The sequence below is a fragment of the Thamnophis sirtalis genome, unplaced genomic scaffold (assembly GCF_051295495.1).
Source record: "Thamnophis sirtalis isolate CommonGarterSnake01/CBP01778 unplaced genomic scaffold, rThaSir2_p1.2 scaffold_6, whole genome shotgun sequence".
Lineage (NCBI taxonomy): Eukaryota > Metazoa > Chordata > Lepidosauria > Squamata > Natricidae > Thamnophis > Thamnophis sirtalis.
The window spans coordinates 73,358,431-73,372,772 of NW_028261386.1; the positions used below are offsets into that span (position 1 = coordinate 73,358,431).

General features: G+C 37.1%; 1 protein-coding gene and 1 long non-coding RNA gene across 3 annotated transcripts in view; one reads left to right on the top strand and one right to left on the bottom strand.

The window, feature by feature from the left end:
- RPS6KA2 (ribosomal protein S6 kinase A2) overlaps positions 1 to 14,342 on the top strand; it is a 148,232-nt gene that overhangs the window by 29,431 nt on the left and 104,459 nt on the right. The window lies entirely within an intron of this gene.
- Positions 7,782 to 13,505, bottom strand: LOC148045024 (uncharacterized). 2 transcript variants are annotated; one of them, XR_015697165.1, is made up of 5 exons: positions 13,339 to 13,505; positions 10,279 to 11,557; positions 8,819 to 8,978; positions 8,484 to 8,643; positions 7,782 to 8,034 (listed from the first exon to the last, which is right to left on the bottom strand). It is a non-coding gene; the product is annotated as an uncharacterized LOC148045024 (long non-coding RNA). The 2 variants fall into 2 exon arrangements; XR_015697164.1 differs by lacking the exon at positions 7,782 to 8,034 and having other exon boundaries at positions 8,231 to 8,643.

Below are 14,342 nucleotides of genomic sequence, written 5' to 3' on the forward strand. Positions count from 1 at the left end.
TTATCATAACCAGTAAGATTAGAAGGCAGCCTCTCTGGAAAAGATAGAAAGTGAGAGAGACAACAAGGCCTGGTGTTTTTTTATTGCTACTGTGGAAATTCCATTCAGTTGAACACATTTGTGCAGCATCATGTGCTAAGAGTGTAATACTATATATATATATATATATATATATATATATATATATATATATATATATATATATATATATATATATATATATATATTAGATTTTTACAACCCCTGGTAAGCCCCAATTATGGGAGGAAGCTAACTGCTTCCATCATCTGTCAATCGGCTCGTCACAAGAGTCCATCACGACAGAAACCCAATATTTTTACTGTTGCCTTTGTTATATTTGTGTTTTTTTTAAATTTGTGCTGATAAACAAATAAAGGGAGACTGGTATAGATCTATTTCAAGCTATTTAGCTCTCATCAGCTTTCAAATGTGGATTTACTATATGTAATTCATCCAGAAAGGTGGTTCCCAACCTTTTTTTGGCTGTGCCCCACCTAAGCATCTCTAAAATCCTGATGCCTGCCCCCCTATGACATATAACATATTACTTTACTCACACAGAGGAAGCCTAAAAGGCCATTAACTTGGTTTGAACAAGGTTCAAATTGCTTTCATTAAAAATCAAATTGCCACCCTGTGGGATGTGGGCCCCATATTGGGAACCACTGATCCAGAGTTTCTTTTTCCTGCATTGTTATTACAATGGGGAGTACATCAAACTTTTCTGACAAGGCAAGCCAATCTGCACCTGGATTTTTTCCCCATAATAATTACTAACCATATTAGCAATTCTGTCTTATATCTATATGATCCAAGAGTTGTGGGATTAGTTAAGGCAACCAAAAATACAGTTATGTTAAAAAGCGGCCCATTATATAAAGCTAGAGAGTAAGTTCCAGGACTTCTCTAAGAAGTCTGAGATAGTGCTTGTGTAGTTAAACTAGTTCTTAAGAGAGATTTGTTCATCTCTGCGTGACATCCTTTCTCAAGAATGGACGTTCCAGAATTCCTTGGGTACCTTAATCCCCAAAATATTGGAAGCCAGTGTTGCTAATAGGATTTATAGTATTAAGGTCATACACTGTATACTATACAAGGCTATTCATTAGAAACATCTCATTATATAGATAAATGAATAGCATTTATTTCACCAATACTAAGACAGCTAAATATTATGAAGAAGGGAAAATGCTTCAGATTCTTCAGGTCTTAAAAGAGTCATTTCTTACAATAATCCAATTTGTTTTCTGTTCCTCAAATTCAGTGTCTTCTCATAAAAATTATTTTTTCTTTTGTAAATCTAGTTAATATTTATTTAAATTTACTGTTCGTTGTATGCTTCAATATATAATACCAATTAGTTTTCTACCTAAGGCACCTAATTATGCAAAGCAATAGTTATTCATCTTGGCCAGTGTTTTAAAGATTTCTTTTCCCTGTCTTCTGTCAGAGCCTGCAGTGCAGTGGGGTATTACTCAGCAAATATTTTCTGAAAGGTTCTGATATAGCAGCAAATTAAACACACACCATGTTTTTAATTTGCTACTATAGAGAACTTTTACAAGAAGACAGTTGGCCTTTCTGGTAGATATAAGAAGAATTTACTTAGGGGCCTAAATTGAATTGTTGACCCAAAGGATCAGGTTGTGCCATCCTGCAATGAATAGGGAAAATAGATGTAGTAGAAATAAGCAGGCAGGTTTCAGTAAACATATCCCACAAAGAAGAATAGGCAGAGTCAAATCCCCAAAGCCCAAGGAATAGTCGGCTTGTTCTGACAAATGCTTCAATCCACAATGAGCCTTTTGTATCCTCTGATCCTAACTACTCTCCTCCGCAGGTTTTATTCCCAAAGTCCCCTCAGGCTTGAAGCTTGATACTCAGCTGCCTGTATAAGCTTCAATAGCAATAGCACTTGTATACTGCCCCATAGTGCTTTTCAGGCACAGGTAATTTGTTTCTTTGGGGGAGAGGGTGTTGATGGGAGGGCACAAAAGGCCAGTATTTCTGTTTTGGCTGAGTGTATTCGTGTAGTAGAAAAATAAGCTGTCCTTAAAAGGGTAGAGGTATCAGGCCTGCAACCATCTTTTCTTTTGGGTCTTTGGTCTGCCACACTTTTTATTATTCTGCTATGCATTTTCTATTGTGGGAAAAAGGGAGGGGGGATTGTAAGGAGTCACATACTATGTATCACAACAAAATTCTTTCTAGAAAGCCAAGGTCATCCTTTGTCTCTGCAACTCTGCACCTGACCGGAACCTGATGGGTGGAACTGCCAGCATGGCAGTGGGAGATTGGGCCATGTGATGGACTTGTGGGTGTGGGGGCAAGATCTTAAACTTTCAACTGGGTGGGGAAAACCGGGAAGCTTTTAGATTCAGGTTTTCCTAGATGTGCCAACATGGCTCTCTTAATAAATTGGAACTTTGAGCAATACTTTGCCTTGGACTCTGATTTACTTTTGGATGCTATTTGGAGCCCTGACATTAGGGAGGATTGGCTACCAAGGCCATGATCAAATAAATAAAACTTGAACCCAAGTCAAGAAATATTTGTGAAAATGCCTCAGACTGCCTCCATCTTCTAAAAAAAAAAGAAAGAAAGGCTCAGACATGCAATTTGGTTACTATAACTGTTCCAATAAAGGTAGCTTAAGTCTGCACAGTGTCTAATTTTTAGTGTGGTCTACCTGATGGAGCGGACGTCAGTCTAGCACATCTGAATGTGCAGGCTCAGCATCAGCACCAGTGTGATGTTCACCAGGAAGAAACTGAGGAAAAGCCTTGGAAAAGGGTGAAGGTGAGAGCAGGCAGGAGGGCCTCAAAAGGGCTGTCGGAGGAGAGCCCAGGACCTGGATGCCACACCCAGCCTGCTTGCAATTTGCTCCGCTGGAGCAAAGCACAGTTTTTTAAAAACCCTGCACTATTTAAATGCCTTGCATTGTAATTATATAAAATTCACTGTACTAAAATTATACGTTTTTTGTTATGATATTTTTTGAGGTGAGGATTATTAAAGCAGGCACCAACTATTTCATGAGACGGCTTCATGTACTTGAGGCAGGGGTTGTCCTCCCACCTGGCTGTACAGAGATGGTAGCAGGTAGGGTCCCAGTTCAGGCTTAGACTTCTGATACCTTGTGGCTTTATAACTAGGAACCTTCAGTCGTGCTGTGCCACTAACTCTTTACCCTCCCCAAATGCAGAGACCCTGCATGTCCTGCTGAAGATCATGTGGGAAGATGTCACATATTTTGTGGAGAAAATATTTATAGACATATCTGGTTCACATATATGGGCTATACTCTGTATTGTCTGAACAATCAAATACCTACAGAACACCTCTGGATCAAAGACTTTCCATTGTATTTGTGTGCAATTCATTCACCATATCCCTTCGGATATCTCTCTGCATTTATCACAATTCAGAAGTGGATGTTATCCTGTCATTTGAAAGAGGAAGGAACAAAAGGCAGCTTCGTCATACTTGCTCTGAGTCTGAATCATCCCACAATGCTGAACTGCTGGCCCTTTATCAGATTTTTTTTGTCATTATGCAAATACTGAGTCTTTGTCAAATGTGAACTGGGAATGCAAAGGGGGAATTTGGGAAGTGGTTAAGGACATTAGCTTTCCTGAAATGTCTAGAACAATTTCTCTGACAAGGCACCCTCAATATCATTTATAACTGAAGCAGTGGTAGATAGATTACATGACATTTACTTTTGGAAATGGATGGAGCCTGTTTAAATCTGCTGTTTGACTTGTCAAGAAAAGCAGCACTATCCTTAGTCTGTTTTTGAGTTATGAAATATACTTAAATGGGAAGGAGGATTTTTGCAGACACATAGCTTTATAGGAGAGCAGAATGAGTCATGTAAGTTAAACGTAAAATTACTTTAGAAGGGCAAAGGTGAGGCTCACTTTTCTGCTTTTGCTAATGGACACAGGCCCATCAAACTAAAGAGGACGGGGGAGAACAATTCTCTCTTTCCCTTTGTAGCCCCTTCCAAAGCACTCAAAGGGAGCTGCAGGAGATACAACCAAGTCTCAGGAGTAACATCTGAGAATGAGGGTAGTTGCTTTCAAAGCTAAGAAAACTTCTCATACATTTGAGTTGCAGAGTCAGTCAAATTCACACCCACACCCACACCCAAGGAGCCATGCTTTTATGTAGCGGCAAATAGGAAAGAAAATGTGACTAGTAAGACCTACCACTTAATTTTAGAATTATGAGACTATGTGCTGGATTCTTTCTACTGATCTGGGCAATGTAGCAAAGGGGGTGAGGTCTACTTTGGATGTAGGCAGTAAGGAGAACGTTACCAAAGACGATGAAGAGGCTGTTGGTGAGTGCGCAGTTGGCTACCCATGCGGCAAACAGCTGTTTGGCTGTCGGTAGTGCAGCATAGCACACCGGCAATGAAGAAAATAAAAGTTTTTTCAAATCTGTTTCGAGTCTTGGTGCCAGTCTCCTGCAGTTTTCTTAGCAGCTTTTTTGAAAGTGGCTTGCCAATTCCTTTTTTTAAGGGTGAAGAAAGGGGCAAGCTTATGGTCACACTGCGGACTGTGCCTAAGGTGGAATTAAAATTCACAGTCCCCAGTTTCTAGTCAGATGCTTCAGCTACTACACCAAGTTGGCTCTCAGCATAAGAGGAGGATGTTAAAAAAATGATCTTCTCCTGGTATTAAATATGCTAGGTAAGTCACTGATCAGCAGTGATCCCATAAATCCCATTATCACATTAAGTGAGGATAAGGGGAAATGTTCCATGAAAGAGATAATTTCTTGATTTTCAAAGGGCCATAAGATTTTTTTTTTAAATGCAGTTTATCCCTACAGTTGCATATATATATTTGTTTTCTGAGGTTTTCGCGGGTGTTAGTATGTAGGTAGCATGAACAGGTGGGACGATACCTCCCGCCTGCCAGCCATTTGGAAGCCTGCCCTTATTGATAAACGAGTCCCGAACATGATGAATGACACCAGGCCCACACTCACAAGAGCCACACAGAATATCACCACCAAACATCCACAAAGAAAACAGACAAAAACACACACTGATGAGGAGGCACGACCGAGGACCAGAAGCCAGACTGCAAATGCACAATTAGCCTCTTTAAACCCCTCCTATCCTTACATGAAACACAAACCCCCTAACAATCAGAACACACCTCCACCCAATCAGGACATAGCCAAGCCAATCAGTTCAAACCCCCACTGGCAGTTAAAAGGAAGAAACAGCCGAGATCTCACATTGCTCCTAGAAGCACCAAGCCTGAAGTAGCCTGAAGATGACGAATGAGACTTCGTCGAAACGTCGCCAAGACATCTCCAATTTTACGCGGGAGAATAACTATATATATATATATATATATATATATATATATATATATATATATATATATATATATATATATATATATATATATATATATATATATATATATATATATGCATGCCATGATTGAAATAATGTATCTGTCACTTTAAATGCAAAAGTGAGATGTGATTGGATGCTGTTGCTTTAATCAGCCATAAGAGGGAGTAGGAACTACTACTGGTTGTTCCTGGTTGTTCCTGTATGTTCTCCGTGCTTGTTATTGGAGTTGAATACTGTATATTGGATGGTGACTACTCTGTATGTTAGTTACCTGTCTACATGGTGAATCGTGAGTTGAGCATCTGTAAACCAACATGTTGTATCATAGTCTGTGTATATAATTCAAGACTACTTATCGCTTGTTTTGGAGAATGTTTATCCTACTTTATTTTTGTTAATGCAAGTAAAGTTATCCTTGTTTTAACTTCGGCGGCTGTGATTGATAGTGTGACTATTCAGCGGCACATTCTTTGCTACCTTCTGCTACTCAACTCTAGTCTCCAAAAGGAGATATACTTAACACAATTAAAATGTAGCATGGCAGAGGGGTATACTCCATAGACATACTTCTTTACAGAATTTTGTCCTTGCCCAGTAGTCATAACTTCCCTTTGGAAAATTATTAGATCGGGAGAAACAACTTTTAGAGAAATATAAAAATAATGAAAGAGATCTGTTATCTCTTCCTGCTTATGGATGCTACGCCTAAATTATCTTTCCATCCATTGATAGGATATTGGCAGGATCTCGGCTTTGACACATAGGACTGCTTCTTTTATCTCCTATGAGAAGGGTTAAAAACCTTGCCCTTCCTGAGTAATTAATCATTTTTATATAATTTGGTTGAGGGTTTTAATGGTCAGGATATAATAATTTCCTGAAAAGACAAAGAGAAAACAAATGAAAAACTATTCTAGATTAGTAGGTCAGCAGCTGCAGACTTCTGAGCTAAATATGATTCCTTTATGGGAAATTGTTTGCTCACACTTCTCTCAATGCTAACACAGAAGTTAAGTAGGTATTGAAAGTCTCAATAGAGATCAAATAAAACCTTGGATATCACTGAAATATGTTTATTAAAGTTAATAAGGTCCTCTTCTTCCATCAGATATACAGAGTCCAGGCAGATCTTTAACCTGCCAAGTGAATATTGTCTTCCTTTCCATTGCAAAATTTTAAGAGACGTAAGTATCTCAACTTCTCACAGTTAAAGAAGAGGTGACAGACAGGTCTAGATGATTAAAAAGAGATAATTATTGTTTCATGTTGTTGATTAGCTGCCTGAGACAGTGACATCCTTCTCACTTTAAATCTGTCACTTCGGCATATATTTGACATTTTCCCCTCCTGTGCTATCATCAGCAAACATTATTTAAGAAGCACCTGCTTTTGCTATAATTAAAAGTATGAGATGTTTACTCCATGTATTTGGGGTAGGCTCCCATGCAAAACATTTCTTTTAAAAAGTTATTAGAATATTGAGCAGGGACCAGCAATTAGATCCTCCTTCTCAAACTTTATCTTTCCAAAATGCGATTCAACTTCAATCACTCCTAGTCAACAGAGAAGTGACAAGAGGAGAAATTCAACACATCTGGAGTATACCAGTGATAAGTATATTAACCCAGCAACCAATTTTAAACAGTAAAGAATAAAAAAAATTGCTTTCTTTTTTGCTATCTGTGTTTGCTCTAAGCATGTTGTTTGACATTCTGAACATCAAAGTTCAACTTTATTCAGATGCCAATCTTGAATCTTATGCCTAACTCCACCCCCCCTTGAAAATACTGTAAATTCTTAATTACTAGACTACAAATCAAGTGATGCTGTCATGAAAAAGCAAAGGGGCTGTTGGACTTGTCAGTTTGACAACTATTTCCTTTCAGTGATTTTTCTTTTTCTTCTGTCTTTCTGATAAATTTCCCCTCATTGATTCTTCCCAGTTCCACAACTAATTATTTATTGTCCCTTGTTCATATATGTCTGATCTTGACTGAACTTCATTTCTTTTCCTGTAGGTGAACATTTTGGGCAGGGTACTATATTAAGGGAACCAAAGAGTTAATGCATAATAGGTTCACTGAACACAAACTTTCCAAGAAGAATTCAGGGCTCAAGTCAAGGTAGAGTACTATACGGTAGCTGATTAATTGGGTAATTTAGCTGACAAGGACAATGTGAGTCTGGATAGGAAATAGTTGTTGATTTAAATCAGTTTATCTGGCCATTTCACTAGGGTGGTTGTAACATGAAGATATTTAGAATGAAAGGCCAGCATCATGGAACATTTCATTGTATCTGGATTTGTGCTGGCGTTAGTGTTACATCTAGATACAGATACAGTAAGAAATTCTTTAGATTTTATACGCACCTGGGAAAGAGGAACAACTTTCTGGTGTCCCAGTCCTGCCATGTTTAGTCATAATTAATCCATCTCCTTGCATTTAGATAAATATGCTTCAAACAGCAACTATAGGCTTACTTTGTAATCATTTCAGCTGTATGCATGACAGAAAATAACTATATTTATGGGGTGCTTTACTATTTTATTTCCATTGGGATGCTCTCTCCGAAGTATGAAGACACACAGTCACAACAGTTGGTGTCTCTATCCACTCTATCACTTCTGCCTGCAGGAAAAATTATATTTATTTCATTTTATTTACTTAATTTATTAATTTTACAAATTCTTGAAGAAATCTAAATGAAATCACATAGTTGATAAGTACCTGAAAAATATCCCTGAATTTATCCAAGCTGACTGCAATTCAGAGTTTTGTAGTGGGGAAAAAATTGAAGCAACAAATTTCACATTATGGAATGCATTTAAAGATATGATATTTCTGACAAACAGAAATAGCATTTATGTACAGTACACATTTACATTGGTGGACATAATGTGGATCAAAGAGGAATTAGAAATAATTTAACTGAGTGGTTAAGAGCACAGAGAAGAGATGCAATGTAGTTAGGTGATTTTAGATTTTAGACTTAATGGACTTTCAGAACAATCTTGACTTTAATGGTCATATGTTGGAGTGAACGCATTTTAAACCATAATGTGTATTATTTTACTTACCTCAATTTGTGATAAGCCAAAGAAAGAGGAATATACAATAGTACATAAGTTTATGCATTAGGCTTTTCCATATCTTTCTGTCCTTGTAAATCATCCTTGCTTGCACCACCTCCATACACTGATTCATTCACTGCCTTTTGTTCTTCAGCAAAAGAACAATCTGTAAAAGAACAAATGGGTGACAAAAGCACAAAATTGATTGCTGGACTTGGAAGGCTGCAAGAACATTCATTGATCAATATTTTTACCAAAAGATACTCCAGCCTTTTTTTTTTAATCCACTAATCTTACATGGGTCAGGATGGTAATGAAAATACAGAAATTAAAATACTAACCTGGTTGTGTTTTCTTTGACATTTGTAGGCGTTGGAAAAAGATATGGGCATCTGGAAGCATTCCCAGGGGTTATATTCCTTTGCTGTTGCTCTATTCTTCCTTAAAGAGTAGTTCTTTTTTCAAAACCTCTTTGTTCGGTTTGTTTAAGTGATCCAGAAACTAAAGGATGATTTACAAAAAAAAAACTGCTGACACAATGAGGAATTTCATTGTTAAGCCATAATAAACTTAAAAAACAAAAACGTGAGCAAACAACAAAACCCAGAAAACAAAACCAAAGGAAATCTGGCTAAATCTGGTTTATACCAATTATCCCTCTTTATACTATTCTAAACCCGCAAAACATCCTTGCTTTCAGCACAGCTATGCACTGCCAAATATACCACATTCCTCTTTTTTTTAGATTTTATCAATTCTGTCTAAATCTGTACAACCATGATTGTTTTTTACTCTTCCTTTCCTTTTGACTCATTCAACTTCTTTATATATTCATTTTATGAGTCTGTCCTCATCCTTTGTTTCAATACGGTCAAATCATCTCAACTTACTTCTTTCATACTTGCTATTATTCCCTTTAGAGCTCCATCTTCATTCATCATTCATTGATTCTTGACCTTATCTCTTCATATGTGCCCCTTTTCCTAGGTATCTAATTTTCATGCTTCTGTGATTCATTTAATGACCACCTTGTTTAGCAATGGAAATTTTGATCCCCATTGTCGTAAACCAAGGACTACCTCTTGTCTTCCCATTGTCTTCTGTTTACTCAGAAGAAAATTCTATTGAGTCCGGTAGATTTTACTTCCAGTTATAAGAAATTGCAATTGAATATAATAGTTTTGCTGCTTGAATGATAATTGCCAGATGGTATATTAAACTCCTTAAGCTATTACTTTTAGAATGCATGAAATACATCTCTTTTTAGTAACATAACTTTGAACTTTTAAGGCAGAGCAGAATGGGGAGAGAAAGACATAATCTTTCCGACAAGATAATACTTTTTTCTAAAATCCAGTGTCACGGTTTTTCTGTAACTTGTCTATTTTGACCCATGTATAAAAAAAAACCCATCTATTGGGTTCTCATTGTACAAGATGGTACAGTTTGTGATAGGAAGTTATAAAATAAGTATCACTGCACTGATGGAATTATTATATAAGGCAAGAAGCTAAATAGATCTACAAAGAACAACTATATAAAGTGGGTTACATAAGTATCTTGAAACTATCTTGAATAGTTAGACCTCAGCCCCCAAAGCACTAGCTCTGAGCTTCCTGTGCACTAGTTATTAATGGAATCTTACTTTTTGCATTTGCAAATCTGTCTCATTTTGTATACAATTGGCAAGAGCTGAAGCTGTTTTTCCTATGGTCTCTGATGCTGTTAATGACTCTGAACCACTGGAGTTCAGGTCACAACCTCTCTGCTGAAGCAGTTTCTGAAAGAGGCAGATTTGTACCTTCCCATTGTCTTCTGTCACAGCTGACGTTTTTCAGCTGCTGCTCAGAAGAATTGAGCATTTTTTTGTAGAGTAGCATTGCTCCAGTGAATTCCTCCTCCTCATCTTCTCAATCTCCATTTTGACATGTGGAGGGGGAAAAAGACATCTGATTCAGAAAACGCTTGTCATGGAATAGTCTTCAACTTATTGGAGTTTAGGAAATACGAAACCAATGATTTGGTTCATGTACCACATTAGGCAATGTATTCTGACCCCCCCCCTCTTTGCTCGTTCATAAATGACAGTCAGACAGAACTTCAAAGGAAATATCTTTATCAGTCCTGGCTCAAGCTGGCTGCAAGCCCAAAAATAAACATAGATAAAGTCTCTGGCAAAAAGTTACATAGCAAAAGCAAAAACAAAGAGCTCTTACAGCAAACCAGGTTTACAGAAAGCAAATCACTTATCCAAGTGCCTCTTTGAATCAGGTTTACAGAAAGCAAATCACTTATCCAAGTGCCTCTTTGAATCTCGAAACGATGAACCACACACGACGAATGACGAACCACGAATGAACGTTGACTTCTGCAACTAAGGTGTGGCACCATCCGCCTTTTATCTGCAGAAGACGACCCTAACGAGCAACAGCTGCTCATTATTCCTGCATCCCGACGCAACTCACAACAAGCTGCTGCTGAGTCACAACAGCAATGTATTTTTTTTTAAAAATGCCTTGTATTCATTAAGCCATAGTTTTGGGGGGTTCATATAGCATACTAAGTTCAAATTAATAATGAACCTTGGTTTCAAATTCCAGTGAATGCTAATCAAAAATAATGGTGAGTTTAGGTTTGAATGACTGATTTCACTACAGGAAAGCCATTGAATATGCAATAGAGCTATATGAGGAAAGTGCAAGTTGGTGGCACATGTATTAGTCAGCCTAATTTATGACATGACATGTAAATCCATCCATGATAAAGCAAGGCCCAACATCAAGGATGAAATGATGCTGGACAAATTATTTACTATCCTTCCCCTTCATTTCTGATGTCTCCTGTAACAAACAGTACCTTGGTAAGCCCATGTGTAAGCTTAACAGATGGTAGCACTACAGGTAGTTCTTAATTTACAACACAGGTGTCAAACTCACCACGTCACATTGCCATCACGTGATTTATCGTGACGTTTTTCCCCTTTGCAGAGCTGGGGTGGGCGTGGCCTGGGCACGATCCATCCGGCTTGCGGGCCGCCAGTTTGACATCGCTGATTTCAACCACAATTGAGCCCAACATATCTGTTGCTAAGCAAAGCATTAAGTGAGTTTTGCCCCCTTTTACCCCATTTCTTGCCACAATTGTTAAGTGAATCACTGCAATTGTAAAGTAAGTAACATGGCTGTTAAGTGAATCTGGTTTCCTTGTTGACTTTGCTTGTCAGGTTAAAAAAAGATGATCACATGACCCCAGGACACTGCAATTGTCATCAATATGAATTAGCTGTCAAGCATCCAGATTTTATCACATGACCATAGAGATCCTGCAAGTCTTTTTTTTCAGTGCCATTGTAACTTTGAATGGACACTAAACAAATGGTTGTAAATTGAGGATTACCTATAATGTGGATGGACATCTCTTTTCCACTTTTAAATATATTTGAGCAACTTGTTTTCAAAATCAAAGCATTGAATCCAGGTGCAGTTATTTACTGGTTTGAGGGTGAAGGTTCGTTCTCCAAGCTTGTGAATTGGTTACCTAGCCTGGTAAATGAAACATTCAGAAACCAACCTACAAGCTCAGAGAACGAAACTTCACCCTCATCCTACCTCCAAGCTACAGATATTTGCCACTATTGCAAATTTACTAGTTTCTACTTCTTCTTAGCTACTTTTGGTGTGTGACATTTCTTTACGCAGGGCCCACCAGAGTAGATTTGATTTATATCAAGTCAATTTAAATCATGATTTAAATAAATCGATTAGAAAGGCTTGATTTAAATCAACTCGATTTAAATCATAATTTTAAAAGAGCAACTGTCATCTCTCAACGGCTCCTCTTCTGACTGCTGTTCACTCACCGACAGTCCCATTCCCTTTAATGAGATGGCTGGAGTGATACAACAAGGTGAGGGACTTGGCGAGCAGCAGGTGAGTGGATGCCCGCTAACAGGTGCTGCCATGATGGATCTGAAGTGACAGATGCTCTTTAATATTATATTTATAAGCTGCTTAGAAGATTTTACTTTCATTTTTACTGTTTGCCTTTCCTCTTCATACTTAGAGCCTGGTGGTACAGATGCATTTCTCTTCAAACAATTGTACAGTTTGTAGTGTACGTAGATTTGCAAAACAATAGGATATTCCTGCACTTTGTTTTATAATTTATCTCATGGTTACTGTGAAATTGTGTGAATGCATCAGTGCAGTGCATGTAATCTCAGCTTGCAGAGCTTGGATTCATTGAATGAGTTTACCAAAAATGTAAATATTGCAGAACATAGAGCCTCAGGCGACACAACTAAGCTCCATTTCATGCTGAATAAACTAAATTATTAATATATCTTAAATAGAAAACTATCTTTGGATAGATTTTTACTCCAAATTTATTTTGTTAAAATAAATTTGATAAAAATAAAAAATCCAATTTAAAATTTAAAAAATCTGATTTTTTTAAATCATCAATTTTTATCCACCCTGCTACCCACCATAAAAGTTATAGTAAAAAAAAGGAGGCTGACCAGTAGAAATAGATAACTAGCCCCATGTCCAAATTTCCTGCTTTTTTATGCAATCATAGGATTGGCTGTGGGCAAGTTCTGGTATATGGAGATGACCTAATTTATTGCAAACCTTTTGTGGGGAACTGATAACTGCTTCCCTTGCCTCATTGGTAGTGAATGTTCTTTTTCCTGGTATTGTAGAATTTGGATTTGAGATAGGAGTGTTATTATATTACTCCCCTGTTTATTCAGAAGATAAGTTAAAAATGAAGAATCAACCTCTTTTGTTTTATAAAATGGTATGAAATGACATAAGTTGTTTCTCTCTTAAAGAGCTATAACAACCAAAGTTATGCTTACTTATAGTCAAAAGGGGCTGCAGGTTGCTTTGTTTTAATTATAGAATTATTTCCTCTTCCTTTCCTGCTTTCTACTCTAGCCAGCCACCAGCTGCCTTTCTTTTTCTTTTTTTTCCCTTTCCAACTTTGAGTTTACCTTCTTTGAAGAAATGGCCAGATAACATTTATTCAATTTCAAACCTTTAAAGACAAAATAAAATACTGTTTCATCACACAAGGAAGTAAAATTATTCAGTTAAAATGTAATCCCCAAATATTTTATTTTTTTGGTTTAAGTAATGACAACATCCAAATTAGACAAGTCAAGGCATGTACCTCTTGCTTACTGGTGAGATTAACTTAAATTGACAAAAAAAAAACACCTTACAGGTAAAAATGACATCGAATAAAGTGAGAAGAAAATAGATTTGGTAATAACATTTGCCCAGACCCCAAAACAGCCCCATTTTAATTCAAACCACAGACAAATCCATCAACAGAAATAGTTTAACTTTGCAGCCCAAGTGTCTGAGGAAACATCCAAGTGTTTAATGCCCTTCAAAAGACCAGTAGAGCCATACAGTACATTAAAAAGATACAGGGTTATAATTGCCTAGTTAAAGCAACAGCCATTAATTTAGGCCCCTCTGGCCTTAAATCTAGTTTTTGTCCATAAATCTTGTGACCTCACTGATTCTAAGCTCCTACGGTTCCTGCATTTTTCCTTTTTTTCTCCCTACTAATCAGAATGTGTTCAAAAGCTTTTCCTACACACCCTACATAAATCAGTGTCCCGTTTGATCTGAACAAAAAAAAATGGAAATTTATTTAAAAGCTTCAGTTAGAATTCTTAAAATACATTAGATTTTAATTCCCATCATATTCAGTATATCTGAACATTTATTTTCATACTTTTTGGTTGGTATGTTTGCCTTGGCTAGAGATAATGATAGGATAGTTCCACAGAATTGAAAACATTTAGTTAAGAAAACTTGCCTTCAGTAAGTTTGTAGGAGTAAATTATAA